A 16,214-nucleotide genomic window follows, 5' to 3' on the forward strand; every position below is an offset into this window, starting at 1 on the left:
CTCCTCGGATTTCTATTGGCATTCTCGCTGGTCAAAGATAAGAGAAGAAGGAAATTTGCTAGAGACAAAAATGATTTTGAACAATAATAAATGAATAAATCAAGAGGTAAAACTGACAATAAGTATTGTAACGAAGGACATACCACATCTGAAGCTGATACCTCAGATGGGGAAGTATTAATGAGTCCCACAAGATCTAAAGATACTTCCTCCTCCCTCTGAGGTTTTTTAGGGAGAAATATAAGATCGAAAGAACCAGATTTAGATGCCACAAAACGAGAAGGGGGGGGCAGAAATTTAAGAAAACGAGAACTCAGAGAGTGGGACAGCAACCCACAGAAACAACGCAGAAAACAAAAATATTAAAAGAACAAAATGATTGTCTTCGAATTATTAATCTGTCTAATAAAAATTTATACTCAGATAAACAGTTTATCAAAAGGACTGTCTTTTTCTCCAACAATGGAAATTAATCGTTTTGAAATTGAGAAAGATTGATATCTTTTTGGGTGAAAATTGTTATTACACAATTTTTTTAAACAAAGGCAGAATGACATCCCCTTAGAAAATATTGAAGCCCATGTGTGTCAATTACAAGTGTAAAAAATTTAAATAGCATAATTCGGAGTTATACCGGAGTTACACAGGAGGAAACAGGAGAAGAACATTCTGCCTATTAACTCAGCTACACAAGGACAAAAGTCAGTACTCACCTGAAACTCCATATTCTACCTCTGATGTTTTCAACTCACCCTGGCTACAATCTGCATGCAGCATGAGGACTGTTTTGGACTCTGATCTTATTTTGTTCTCATCTCATGAAAGTTTGTTTTATCTGTCAGTTTGTTTTCACTGCAAAATCCACTATGTTTAATCAGCCTGCTGTACTACTTCCTCAACCACTCCCTACCCATGCTACAGTTATTTCAGTCCCCTACCTCAGCACTGTACTTTCAATTCTACTTTAAGCTTTGTCTTCCATCACAAGTAGGAAGAAATGATACTGTCTTTCAACCACTCTCCTCTCTCATGACTCTGCAAAAAATCAGCTACTAAATCACCTGCGTTTTATTACTCTCCATTCAACACTTCCACCCACCCACTCCCCCACATGGCTCCCCACATCATTACTCTATACCAGGGGTGTCCAACCTTTTAGCTTCCCCGGGCCACATTGGAAGACGACGAGTTGGTTTGGGCCGCACATAAGATACACTAACAATAACGATAGCTGATCATCCAAAAAACCATAGAAAACATAGTTAACAAATATATATGAGAAAAAAAGTGATATATATATATATATATATATATATATATATCACTTTTTTTCAAATCCCCCTATACTTACCTTTCAATCGCCCTGTTCAAAAAATCCTCTCTAGTTATTATACTATAATCAATTTTTGTATTGTTTCGATGCAATATCATTAAAGTGCATTTAAGCCAGGCATTTTATATCAGGGTGCCCTGACCAGGCCTGCGGTACCTGACATATACACCAATGTGACCCCAAATTGTCACCTGTTTTGATAATTACACCACTATGTTAGTTAAGTGATAACAACTTATAATGGCCCAAAAATAATAATATTTAATGCCCCATTAGAAATACAAGTAGAAGTATGTAGCAGGGAGATAAGGTCCATGATGCTCCTGGACCAGGTGACTTTTATTTACTTGTCAGCGTCCCTTGAAATAATAAAAAAAATCCACCTTAACTTACCTTTTAATTGGCTTGTTCTCCTGTCCTTTTCTCTTCTTTTCTCCGATTCTGTGCTGCTGATTGTTCTTCTCGCGCGGGTGTCTCCTCTGTGCTGCGCTCCGCAATGGATGTTGGGCGTGATGACATCACGCCCGACATTCACTGCGAACACCGCACGGAGGAGGAGACAAGGGAGGAAGCCGGAGTACCAGCTGACGTGACTGCAAGGTAAGTATTTTCTTTTCTTTTGCAGGATTTTTTTTTTTAATTAACAGCGCTGCCCCCTTGCCACAGCCAAAACGCCTTCTGGGCCACATTTACAGGCGCGCTGGGCCGCGGGTTGGACAACCCTGCTCTATACTATTCAGACATCCAGGAATACACTACATTTGCTGCAGCCTAGCTCTGCACTACTTATCTGATTACACTGGACATTGCAATTAGATAATTCCTTTAATTCCCTCATTTTTGCTATTTGACTTATAAATCCCAATGCTTGCCAAAATATTTTCTTTTCATGGCATTATCTTTAGGACTATATCATCCCTCGCCCATCCTGCAACACACACCTCTGTCCACATTGCCCCTTCATTACTTCACTCACCTCTATTGAACACTCATGAACTGTTTTCCAATTTAAATTCAATAACTTTAACAGCCTCACCCTGCCACCAGAAACTAAAAAGACACACATCTTACAATCATCTTTCCTACCTTTCTTCCTCCTTGCTTCTATTAGCTGGTGATATATCACCTAATCCAGGTCCCCCTCAATTCTCCCACACGCATATATCTGAACACTACAGAAATCCAGCAAACCTCAAACGCATCACCTGTCTCCCCTCTCTTCCAAAGTCCTTTAAATGTGCCCTTTGGAATGCACGCTCTGTTTGTAACAAACTTACCTCCGTACATGATCTCTTCCTCTCTAACAACCTCAACCTTCTAGCAATAACAGAAACATGGCTCACACAATCAAACACTCCCTCACCTGCAACCCTTTCACGTGGTGGTCTCCATTTCACCCACACCCCCAGACCAGGAGGCAGACAAGGAGGGGGGATTGGACTACTTCTCTCCCCACGGTGCACGTTCACAGTTCTACCAAATGTCCCATCAATCATGTTCACATCTTTTGAAGTACATGCTGTTAGGATTTTAACCCATTCTCTATGCGTGTTGATGTCATCTATTGCCCCCCTGGTCCACACCAACAACTTCTTGAACACTTCTCTGCGTGGCTCCCTCACTTCTTATTCTCTGACATCCCCACCATCATCATGGGTGATTTCAACATCCCTATTTCTAATCCACGTTCCAATGCTGCTTCCAAACTACTCTAACATCCTCACTTGACCTCTCTCAGTGGATTGAATCATCTACTCATCAGGATGGCCACTGTCTTGATCTTGTTTTCTCTAGACTATGCTCAGTTTTTCATTTCCTTAACACTCCTTTCCCCCTCTCGGATCATCACCTTATTAGCTACTCGCTCACCCCCAGTTCTTTACTCTCCCTAGTGTCAAACTCTTCCAAGCCTCCTCACAACCTCAGGAATTTCAACTATTGATTTTCAACAGTTTTCCACCTCTCTCCAACACCTTCTCTCCCCAATTTCCACATTCTCCTCTCCTGATGGGGCAGTACCCAATTTTCACCAAACCCTAGCAACTGCCCTGGATCAAGTGGCTCCAGCGACACTACATACTTCGCGTAGACTTCGTTGCCAACCGGGGCACACTACAGTAACACAAACTCTACAAAAACTTTCTCGTAAAGCAGAACGTCACTGGCGTAAATCTTGTACCTCTAATGATTTCATCACATACACTGATATCTACCACTCCTATATAAATGCTCTGGACACTGCTAAACAAACTTACTTCCAATCTCTCATCTATGCTCAGGCTTCTATCCCCAAATGCCTCTTTAACACATTTAAATCTCTTCTGAATCCTCCTGCCCCAAATCCTCCAACTACCATCAGTGCCCAGGATCTTGTTTCCTATTTCAAGGACAAAATTGATAAGATCAGACTTGAAATGATATCATCTCCCTTGACAAGCAATCGGCTCAATTCCTTCTTAGCACCCTCTGACACCCTCTCTTCATTTTATCCCACAAATGAAGAGGAAGTTTCTACTCTCTTCTCATCTTCCTACTCTACCTCCTGTCCTCTTGATCCCATTCCCTCACAAATTGGTATGTCCCTGTCTCCTGTGCTCATTCCCCCTCTAACTAAAATCTGTAATTTCTCTCTTTCTACTGATATTTTTCCATCACTATTCAAGCATGCAGTGACTACTCACATTTTAAAAAACTAAATTCTGACCCTAACTTTCTCGTAAATTACCGCCCCATCTCTCAGCTCCCGTGCCCCTTCAAGCTTCTTGAGAGAATTGCCCACACTCGCCTCACACACTTTCTTGCAGCAAACAACCTATTGGATCCTCTTCAGTCAGGCTTTCGCTCTCAACACTCCACAGAGACTGCACTGACCAAGGTTGTCAATGCTTTGATCACAGCAAAAAGTAATAACCATTACTCTCTTCTAATTCACCTGGATCTCTCTACTGCATTTGACACTGTTGACCACTCTCTCCTCATACAAACGCTACAATCCCCAGGTCTTGAAGGCACTGTCCTATCCTGGTTCTCATCCTACCTATCTAATCGCTCTTTCAGTGTTAATTTCTCTGGATCCTCCTCTGCTCCGCTTCCTTTATCAGTTGGAGTACCACAAGGCTCAGTCCTAGGTCCTCTACTATTCTCTATCTACACCACTTCTCTTGAAAAACTAATAAGTTCCTTTGAATTTCAGTATCACCTCCATGCGGATGATACACAAATCTATCTATCCTCTCCTGATCTTTCACCATCTGTGTTGTCTCGCGTTACTGACTGTCTTTCTGCCATTTTATCTTGGATGTCTTCTCGCCAACTCAAACTCAATCTTTCAAAAACTGAATTAATAATATTCCCACCCAAAAACAGAAGCTTCCTGCCTGACATTTCTATTTCTGTTAATAACATGACCATAAATCCCACCCCGCAAGCTCGTTGCCTAGGTGCAATCCTTTACTCACAACTGTCGTTTATTTCCACACATCAACTCTATATCTAAATCATATTACATACACCTAAAGAGCATTTCCAGAATATGCACATATCTGACACAAGACACCGCAAAAACATTAAATTATGCACTCATCATCTCCCGCATCGACTATTGCAATTCCCTCCTTACTGGTCTTCCCAAAGTCAGACTTGAACCCCTACAATCTATTTTGCACGCAGCGGCTAGATTGATTTTCCTTGCAAACCATTATTCCTCTGCTGAGCCACTCTGTCAGTCTCTACATTGGTTGCCTGTATTTTAACGAATCCAATATAAAAATTTTCTACTAACGTATAAGGCCGTCAACAAAATTGCACCAACATACATTTCCTCACTTGTCTCAAAATATCTCCCAACTTGACACCTCCGTTCTGCACAAGATCTACGTCTCTCTTCCACTCTCATCACAATCCTCCCATTCTTGGTTACAGGACTTTTTCCGGGCTGCATCCACTTTGTGGAATTCCCTCCCTTGCACAGTAAGACTTTCCTCTAGTCTTCAAATCTTCATAGGTTCATTGAAAACCCATCTCTTCAGACAAGGTTATGATATTCCTCAACCACCATCTTAATCTCTCTAGATTACCCTATTACCATCCTCTACACAGCTAATGCAAGACAACAACCCTCTGACCAACATTGCCACACACACAGCCCACTCAATACTTTTACCTATGCATTCTAGCTGGTCCATTGTGCAATATGATGTAGCACATGCCCTTGTGTTTCTAACTCCCATTGTCCTATAGATTGTAAGCTTGCGAGCAGGGTTCTCTTACCTCTCTGTATGTATTACCCAGTATTGTCTTATTAATGTTTGTTCCCAATTGCAAAGCGCTACGGAATTTGCTGGCGCTATATAAATAAATGTTGATGATGATGATGATAACCCCCCTTGCTATAACCGAGTTAGAGGAGGTTCAATCTACTTCTCTTGAATCTCAGGATTTATCTATCCTCAACAACAATCTGAACAAAACAACAGGAATCTGGAAATAGATCCACGTCAGAACAAGATCTTGACAAACAAATTTTGTTGAAAAAGAAATCTACATTTTGTCCTAATTCTATGATATGCCCTCAGGTTTCGGGCTTTTTAAAATTAGTCTCTAATGACTTGGATGATTTGATACATAGGTTCATTGTTAAAAATTACAATATTTATGTAGAGGAAAGAAAAGCCTTAAAGGAAATCATCATCATCATCATCACCATTTATTTATATAGCGCCACTAATTCCGCAGCGCTGTTGTCACGGGCACTAGGAGTCTTTACCCAGGGATCACCAGGTGATGGACTTACCAGAGCAGTATAGATGGTAATATGGTACTCTGGTAGCGGGGTGATCACGGAACAGGAGACAGCAGATGGTAGAGAATGCTCGTGGAAGGTCTATGACTAGCAGCACTGGTAATATATATAGGTAGTAGTACACGAGGAACTGAATGGACAAAGGAAACGTGAGGGTAGTCAGTGGTCTGCGGTAGCAAGTTGTACCACTGCTATAGTGAGGAGGAATGTCCAGAAGCAACGAGGAGGTGATGAGAGTCAGCGGTCTGCGTTTAGCAAGTTGTACCGCTGTCTATGTGAAGGAATGGAATGCAGGTGGAGGTATCCGGGAAGTCAGTGGTCTGCGTTAGCAAGTTGTACCACTGCTATGTGAAAGGATACTGGAAACAGGTGACTCAGGAAACAGGGAACAGTGGTCTGCCACTAGCAAGTTGTACCACTGAATATATATGTGAGGAGGAGCACGGGGAGAGAAATGCAATACAGAGTATACACGGGCACACTGAACTTGATCCCACGATGATATGCACAATATAGTAATGACTGAACAGCACTGCACAATAATACAAAGTCACAGGAACTATCCGGGCAAAAGGTAACACAGTCAAATGATGGCAATAGTCTCAGCGGATAGTAAACTCCAGAGGAGAACAACTCAGTCCAGCAAGATATGCAATACACCAGCACAGTCAATGAGAAGTATGCATACCGTGGTTCAGGAGCAGGCTGTCAGACAGTAGTGCAGAGATACCTGAACAGCTGGAGGCCGGCAGGATGCGAAGTCCCAGGAGGGTAGAAGCGGTAATCAAGTAGGTGCAGCGCACAGGTAGGTAGACCAGCAGAGATAGAAACAAATACTCAGGAAGCAGTAGTATATAGAACTGGACACCTGGAGAACACTGAAGAGTAGAGATGGTCTAGACGAGATGAAAGCAGCGAGGCGTTGATCCGATGCAGACTGGCGAGTTGACACAGGCAGGAACACTGTAGAAGCACGGAGAGCGGATCAGCTGGCTGCAGACACGAGTAGAACTGAAGGGTAGCGGCAAGCAGGACACTGCAGGTACACGGAGGTAGCGGATAGGAATCAGCAGGTGCAGTCACGATGAAACACGGGAGAGTTAAGATGAGCTGGAACTGTTGAGCACGGAGGCAGCGGATAGGAATCAGCTGGTGCAGTCTCGATGAAACACAGGAGAGTTGAAGTGAGTTGAAAACTGTAGTGCACGGAGGCAACGGATAGGAATCAGCTAATACAGTCACGATGAAACACAGGAGAGTTGAAGTGAGTTGATAACTGTAGTGCACGGAGGCAGCGGATAGGAATCAGCTAATACAGTCACGATGAAACACAGGAGAGTTGAAGTGAGTTGATAACTGTAGTGCACGGAGGCAGCGGATAGGAATCAGCTAATACAGTCACGATGAAACACAGGAGAGTTGAAGTGAGTTGATAACTGTAGTGCACGGAGGCAGCGGATAGGAATCAGCTAATACAGTCACGATGAAACACAGGAGAGTTGAAGTGGTCTGGAAACCACAGGAGAGTTGAAGTGGTCTGGAAACCACAGGAATCAGCAGAGCTGAATACACGAGGAAACACAGGAACACCTTCAGAGGCTCATGGGGAATGAGACTCCAAGATCAGGCAACGAGGTATGGAACTCAGGTGCTTTAAATAGGGAGTGTTGCCTGATCAGCCAATTAACTAAAAGGAACCTGAACAGAAGGTTTGAAAGGGCTGCACATGCGCAGACCCTCAGGATGGTGGACGGCCACGGTTCCTAAACACACGTGAAGAAGCACTCACAGTCTGGTGAGTGACAGCTGTACAGAGAACTCAGTCACATGAGTCCCTGCCCCATTGGAGCTTACAGTCTAAATTCCCTAACACACACATACACAGAGACAAACAGACAAACTAGGGTCAATTTGTTATCAGTCAATTAACCTACCAGTATGTTTTTGGAGTGTGGGAGGAAACCCATGCAAACACGGGGAGAACATACAAACTCCTCACAGATAAGGCCATGGTTGGGAATTGAACTCATGACCCCAGTGTTGTAAGGCAGAAGTGCTAACCACTACGCCACCGTGCTGCCCACATGGGGGGGATGTAGTCATAAAGCCTTCAGACAAAGGAGGAAACATAGTCCTCTCATCCACAAAGGACTACAGGACAGAAGTATTAAATCAACATCATGACAGAAATTGTTATCATAAATTGACATCAAATCCCACTACTTCTTATTTGGAGACATATCATCAGCTGATTAACCATGCTTTAGAAGAAGGAGTAATAACTAAGGGAGACCATGATTATTTATGGCTTGAAAATCCCAGAATATCTACTTTTTATGTGTTACCCAAGATCCATAAAAACGAGAAGAAACCACCAGGCAGACCCATTGTCTCAGGCATTAGGAATCTGACCGAGAAAGCCAGCATATATGTGGATGCCCACCTAAGAGAATTTGTTTATACACTACCGTCATATGTGAGGGATACTCTTGATGTTCTGGGAAACTTCAGAATATCTCAGTCAAGGATGATACGTGGTTATGTACATGTGACATAGAAGCACTTTATACTGGTATTGAACATAAGAAAGGCATCTATGCAGCAAAGAATTCCTTGATACTAAAGTAAAAAATAACCATAACAACTTCATCCTTAACCTATTAGAATTTATTCTATCCAAAAATTACTTTGATGGCCAATTCTTTCTGCAAGTAAGAGGTACGGCGATGGGCACAACGTGTGCCCCCACATATGCAAACATCTATTTGGGATGGTGGAAGCTAGAAATAGTGTTTTCGATTGAGAATGAGAATAAACACAATTTGTCACTGGTTACGGATTATAGATGATATTTTTATTATTTGGGAGGGGGATGCCCAAATCCTCAAAGAATTCACAAACCACCTGAACATTAATCAAATGAATTTGAAATTTACTTATGAGGTTAGTTCCACACAAGTAACATTTTTGGATTTAACTATCTCAGTTATTGAAAACAGAGAACTAAGTACAGATATGTTCAGGAAAAAGACAGCGACGAATAGCATTTTACATGCCTTGAGCTCTCACCTCCCAGCAACAATCAAGGGTATCCCCAAAGGGGAATATCTACGTAAAAAACGTTATTGTGGTGATCAAGTCATTTTCCAGAAAATAGTTTATTAATTACGCACAAGACTTCTTAAAATATGTTATAACAATAATCTGATAAAGAAATCCTATAATGAAACAAAGTAGCAAGAGAGAGATTGATTTTTCCAGAAAGGCATGAGAAATCGGATAATGCACAAATAAGATTTATCAGAACATTTAATAAACAATGGTGAGGAATTCAATCTATACTACAAAAACATATAGGTGTTCTGCAATCAGATTGCAACCTACAAGAAGCGGTGGGAGATAGAATCCCCATGAGTTGGAGAAGATCCAAAAACCTTCGAGACATTCTAGTACATAGCCTTTTTCAATCCCCCAAAAAATATTACGACAGGAATTCTAAATAAAGTGACTGGTTTTTTTCCCTGTGGCAGGTGCAAAGCTTGTAAGTTCAGTAAAAAAAATGTAAGTATTTAAAGATTTAATAAAGAACATACTATCAAAAGCTTCATAAATTGCAACACTAAAGGAGTGATATATTGCCTAACTTGCACTTGTGGTTTGAGTTATATTGGAATGACCAGAAGATCCCTTAAACAAAGACTATTGGAGCATATTGGTAACATCCGCAATGCAGAACAAGACGTGAAAAGATTTAGAACATTAACTACAGTGGCAAGGCATTTTTTAACAAACACAATGGTAACCCTATACATCTTACAGCTTTTGGGATGGAAAAAATAAATTTAGGTATCAGAGGAGGAGACCTTAAACAAGAACTGTTGAAAAAAGGATCCAAAATGATCTTTCTAATGAATACGGTGCAGCCAAAAGGTCTCAATGAGAACAACAATTTTACAGTATTGCTTTAGAGAAACTGGTTTTTGTAACCATTGATTGAGGGGGAGAAAAGATGTGTGTATATATATATATATATATATATATATATATACACATACATATATATATATATATCTATATATATATATAGATATATATATATATATATATATATATGTATATATATATATATACACACACACACAATCTTTTGGATATATGTTGTCCCCACATGGACTAATGGTTTCGATAGCAATTTTTCAATAACAAGTTATGACTGCTATAATGACATTGTGGACCTATATTAATAATTTTATTCACACAAAGATGGTATATCCTTACACTAATAATACCACTTTCATACTGCCGCCCCGGCAATATCCCGGGTTAACAATTGCCGGGGCACAGGGCAGTATAGATAAGAAGATTCCCGGGTCGGGCGGGTTCATACTGTACCTGCCCGACCCGGGTTTTAGAAAAAAAAAAGTGTAAAAAAAGATTTTAATAAAAAAAAAAATACATAGCAAATGTTTACCTAACTTATTTTCAGCCAGTATTAGGACCAATAAATATTAGAATTATAATTTTGATTGAGCACTTTTTATTTACACTTTATACACTTTGGGGGTCTTATGATTATTATCATTATTATATTTCCAACCCTCCCTTCTCTTATGGTTAGTCACTTTTGTTGTAGTTAAATTAGCACTTATTTGTTAGGAATTTAACACTTTAGGGGCACATTATGTTGATATTAGCAGTATAATTAAACCCTTGAATCGGATCTGTGGGAGAGATCGTTGTAAGAGATCGTTCAAGTATAAAAATAACCATGCCTTTTATATATCATTTTATTCCGTTAAACCATTAGCGATCTATATATTTTTTAGTTACTAGACATAAGATAATTCACATTATATGACACTGTATATAATGATCGTCTCATCTCGCGTCTGTTACAAAGCATATTTTAGCCTACAAAATAAACACAGAGTTGTAGACATTCAGTACTAGGATTCCACTAGATATCTGTCTATGAATGAAATTGGGTCCGGACCAATCACGCCTTATGATAGGCGGTTCTTATTTTGACTATGGATAGATAGGCTTAACCATGCATCAATCAATTATTACTACATAGAAGTGGACTCTGTATGATTGGAGATATATCGCCACGTCATGTAGAGGGCGTGTGCCTCGGTGAGTATAAAAAACCTGTCAGATCTATCAGTTAGTTTGCCTTGAAAAAGCATACCGAAACGCACGTTGGCATTGTCGCTGCTAGCACTTTATCTAGTGATTATTAGAGCGGATCTTTTAGCACTTAGAATCGTCTTCTTATACCCAAAGTTAGTGGAGCTCTAACAGGTAGCTAGCAATGCATTCCCCATAACTTTCAAGACAGCAATAGCGATCATCATGCTGGGTTCATTAGGTTGTTAAGGAGATATCCCGAACAGAAGCAGATGCTGTGAACTCAGTTACCTTATGAAATTTTGAGTGGTGGGGAAGCACGGTTATCCTCTTATGGATTCATGACTTTGTCTGTGACGGTAGTACTGGTCCTGTTCACGGCAACCCGTTATTCAGAAGTTATTACTTTTTTTATTTTAGGAACAGGTGTGAACAATAAACAGTTCCAGTATACTTTTTGTATATGTTATACAGCACAGATGCTGTTCATCAGTTACCTTTAAATGCATAGAAAGATACTTACCTGTTTCTACATTTGGACATATTGTGTCATAGATTCTGATCTCCTACAATCCTTGATTGGTTGCAATCATTTTTAGACCCGTTATCTCCTACGATATATATGGTATTAATACCGAGTTACTGTTTTGAGAGGACTATAATTGTAGAATCTGGAGATTTGTAGGAGTGTATACGGTATATAAAACCCAATATCATATGGGAATTTCTACCAATTTAGTATATTTTTTTCTGGCTAGAAAGTGCTACCAGCGCATTTTATATCACTTACACTTTATACACACTATTCACTTTTTTATATTTCGCTATTTCATTTTATTTATCTGGACAATAAAAGTTAAGTTTTATAACCTTGAATTTGGTACAGTGCTTAACATTTCCTACTACTCTTGAGAGTTGAAGTGCATCTTCCCAAACACAAACTTTTAATCTTTCTATTTATAGTTACCGCATTTTGTTGTCATTAGAGAGCACCCCTCATATCTCTATCAAGAGGAGACTTTATGAGAGTTATATAGAGGGAGAATCCCAGTAATGTGTTCGATGGGATTTTTTTTAGATCTACCACCTTCCAAGTCCTGTACTGCTATCTGGGTCATCATAGATCGCTTCTCCAGAGCTGTCCATTTTGTACCCCTCCGCCTCCAGCCTAGCTGATCTCTTTATTAAGGAGATCTTCCGTTTGCATGGATATCTTAAAGAAATTGTTTCCAACCGGGGCACTCAGTTCATATATACATTTTGGAGGCCTTTTTATAATATTATTGGCATCAAACTCAACTTTTCTTTGTCTTACCACCCTCAATCTAATGGCTTGACATAGAGAACTAATCAAGAACTTGAAAAATTTCTTTGCATGTTCGTGACTGCCAATCAGAATAACTGGGTGGAATTACTCCCTTGGGCAGAGTTTGCCCACAACAACCACTTCCATGAAGCCATCTCCAATTCTCCTTTCTTTGTACTCTATGGGTGCCTTCCCAAATGACTTATCCTACCCCAGATTCCATCTTCTGATGTACCAGTGGTGATAACTCTTTTTCAGAATTTTTCAACCATCTGGGCTCAAGTTAACAAGGGTTTAAACAAATCTTCCAAAGGGTACAAGAGGTCCAGTGACAAAAGAAGACGTGCTGCTCCTAATTCCTAAACTGGTTGTCCATCCGTAACCTTCCGCTACAGGTACCTAGTATGAAGCTAGCCCCTAGGTGTATTGGTCTATTTAAGAATTTATAAATCATCAACCCTATACGTCTTTTAGGTTGCGGCTGCCTCCCACAAGTTTCCAACATATTCCATGCATCCCTCCTGATACCTATTGTTTCCAATCGCTTCTCCCCTGCTAGTAATCCTTGTGAGAGCATAAAAAAATTAATAGTTATTAAAGGAACAAATATATGTGTAAAATACTTTAAAAACTATACTACAGATACAGGACTACACCTTGAAGAAAAACAAGTGTTTCCTATGGCACAGATAATAGCAGGATGCCAGACTGAAGGAAACAGCCTGGAGCAAATTACGTAAAATTGGACAAAGGATGTTGCCTTATATGTATTTATTGTTTCAAAGAAATATTTGCTGAACTAAAAATATTTCCTTATTTGTACTTACAATTGCAAAGAAAGAGATTTCCTTATATGTGCTTGTTGTTAACCAGTTAATGCTGGACCTTAGGTATAAATAAAGGGTCAGTCTGAGAAGACCATCAGAGCTGATTTTGAAACTGCAACACCTTGTTTGTGTTTTACTTCTTCCTCTCCTGTCGACATAATTATGTTAATAGGAAATCAGGTTATCAGAGATCAATAATGGGGGCTCCAAGCCTCGGTACCCCGACATCCTCCACTTCCCATTTTCATCCAAAATCATCAAGAGTACGAGGTCAAATAAATTTTGGATTTTCGCATATCCAGAGGCACTTTGCAGTTTTTGATTGATTGGAAGGCTATGGCCCAAAGAAACGCTCCTGGATTAAAGACACCAATGTACACTGTCCCGGCTACTTAAGGCTTTCCAGAAAAAAGTTTTCTGACAAGCCTTTTAGGGTGTCCATTGTTCACCCTTAAGGGAGGGGCTACTGTCACAAAACTTACCTGCTCCACACTCCTGTGCTGCTAATTTCCTCTGCCTTTGTGTAGAGATCAGCACTTCCTGCTTCAGGCGGTCACATGATCGTGGCTGGGAGGCAGAATATTCAAATCTGCAGAGTATATAAAGCTCATTTTGACACTGCAGCATTGTCAGATTTCCACACCAATCTGACTCCCTGTTATGCTGCAGAAGCTGAGCATTCTTGTGTTTCTCACTTGGGTTGCTTCTTTGTCTGTTAAGTCTTTGTGTACCAGTTCTTGCTTGTTTTTTAACCACTCTTTCTGATGCTGATTTTGTACTGCACTACTGTCTGTGTGCCAGTTCCCGGCTTGTCATTGGACCTCCTTTCTGCATACAGATTTTGTACCTCGCTACCGCCAATGTACCAGTCCTTGGTTTGCTGATCTGCTTTTGGATTACCCTTTTTCCATCTCCGCTGTGTTACACCTAGTGGCTTCAGAGAGGGCTCCTGGCTACTAAGCCCATCCCACCTTGTGGCGGTTCTTAGTGAAGACCGGGGGACTCGACGCCTCTGCTTGGCTAGCGCTAAACCAGGCTAACATGTGTATCCATCACCTCAGGGCTTCATTCCTGATAACCTTGTTACACTTGAATTGCTTCGCCACACCCCCTGAACTTGCCAATTGTACCTCCCAAACAGTATCTGGAGGTGAGGTCAAAAAATGATGATAGGTATGTGTTAAATGTATGGGAGACTTGAACCAGTTTTCCCATGCAAGCATTACTAATAGACCATGTGGCACCATATTAATAAAGAAAAAGTATGTAGCAACTGTAGCAAAAAAGCTGTTGCATGTCAAACTTCAGTTTAGACCTTGCATAGAACATGTACAAATTTCCATTGTTGGACAGCACATTTTTTTTGTAAGTGTACAGCTTTTTGCTTATTCAGTTTCAACTAACCTGTTTTTGCACAATATTTCTGTGCTGATACAAACCTAAAGGGGTTCCTCAATTTTGCTTGAACACTCCCTTCTCAAAAAACACATATCTTCCCTGCCCGGAACCACCCTTGATGCTTGAACCTAGTTGCCATTGCACACATAATGTGTCTCATTTTCCCAACAGGGTGCTCTACATGACATCCATCACTCTACAATAGAGTTCTATGGAAGTGCAAACTATGGACTCTGCCAGCACTAAGAGCCACACCACAGGTCATCTCTCAGCTTCAGGTAACAAGGATTTTTCCCAGAAGCCATCCATTCCCATTTGCTGTATGGAGGGGTCTTTTATATTATTTTTGGGGCTGAGAATTGTTGAATTAAATTCAAAAATACCAAAGGTTCTTGCTGCAAAACTGTACATTAGTTGTTTCAACCTTTTTTTGTGGTAAATCTAATATTGATTGAAGTAAAAATATTTGTCTTTTAGAATACTAATACAACTGTCAATTTTTGAATATAATGAAAAAAAATACTGTTTTAGTTGCCACCTGACACAGAATAATGATTATGCTGATCAGATCCAAGGACATACCTATAGCCATAGCTACCCATGCAATGTAATAATAAATAATAAATTAACTGGTTGGAGGGTTCAGAAAAAGGAAAAAAAGGGTCTGTAAGAGGCCCTTCACAGTGGCACTATTTGCAAATTGTAAACACTTAATTTGTTCTACTTATTAAATACATTAAATATTTTATATTCCCTGTGCATTTGTCTAAAGTAAATATCAAACATATATTTATTTGTTACAACATTTGCCATTGTTTCTCTCTTTATTCTACCTTTTCTTCTCCCAGAGCCCTCATGTCATGTGTAGAAATCCTTTCACAATACAATAGCTTAGGGGTGTAGCCTAGTGGCAAGCTATGAGTGGACATAGGTAGTAATAAAGTAATAAAATAATTCCTTCAGCAAAAGAAACTTTAAGAACAAAATTATATCATTGTTTATTTACAAATGAATAAGCAAGCGCTGTGATAACATTATCACTCTCATTTTCAGAATTGAAAACTCTCTGATCTCCCACAGACCAGACACGTAGGTTTGTTCAAACTAAAGAATAGGTTGTACTACAATTTACAAATATCATATTACAATTTGCTGAGAAAGTATATAGGCGTATCCTGATCCAGGCTTCCCTGGAAAGTCTGAAGAAATTCTTGCAACTCTTTGTTCCAACATCTGTGATTAGAAACATCTGTCCCTTGAGTAACTCCTTCACTCCCGTTCCTTCTCTCCAGCTCACACGTAAGGCTCCAACCGACAACAACACCACATCAATTATCAATGATATACCAAAATAAGACAGAACAATATAAATATTTTCATATTAATAAATTGTCTTCATCCAAAATAAAATATCTTTGA

This window comes from Mixophyes fleayi, chromosome 1 (genome assembly GCF_038048845.1).
Source record: "Mixophyes fleayi isolate aMixFle1 chromosome 1, aMixFle1.hap1, whole genome shotgun sequence".
Classification (NCBI taxonomy): domain Eukaryota; kingdom Metazoa; phylum Chordata; class Amphibia; order Anura; family Limnodynastidae; genus Mixophyes; species Mixophyes fleayi.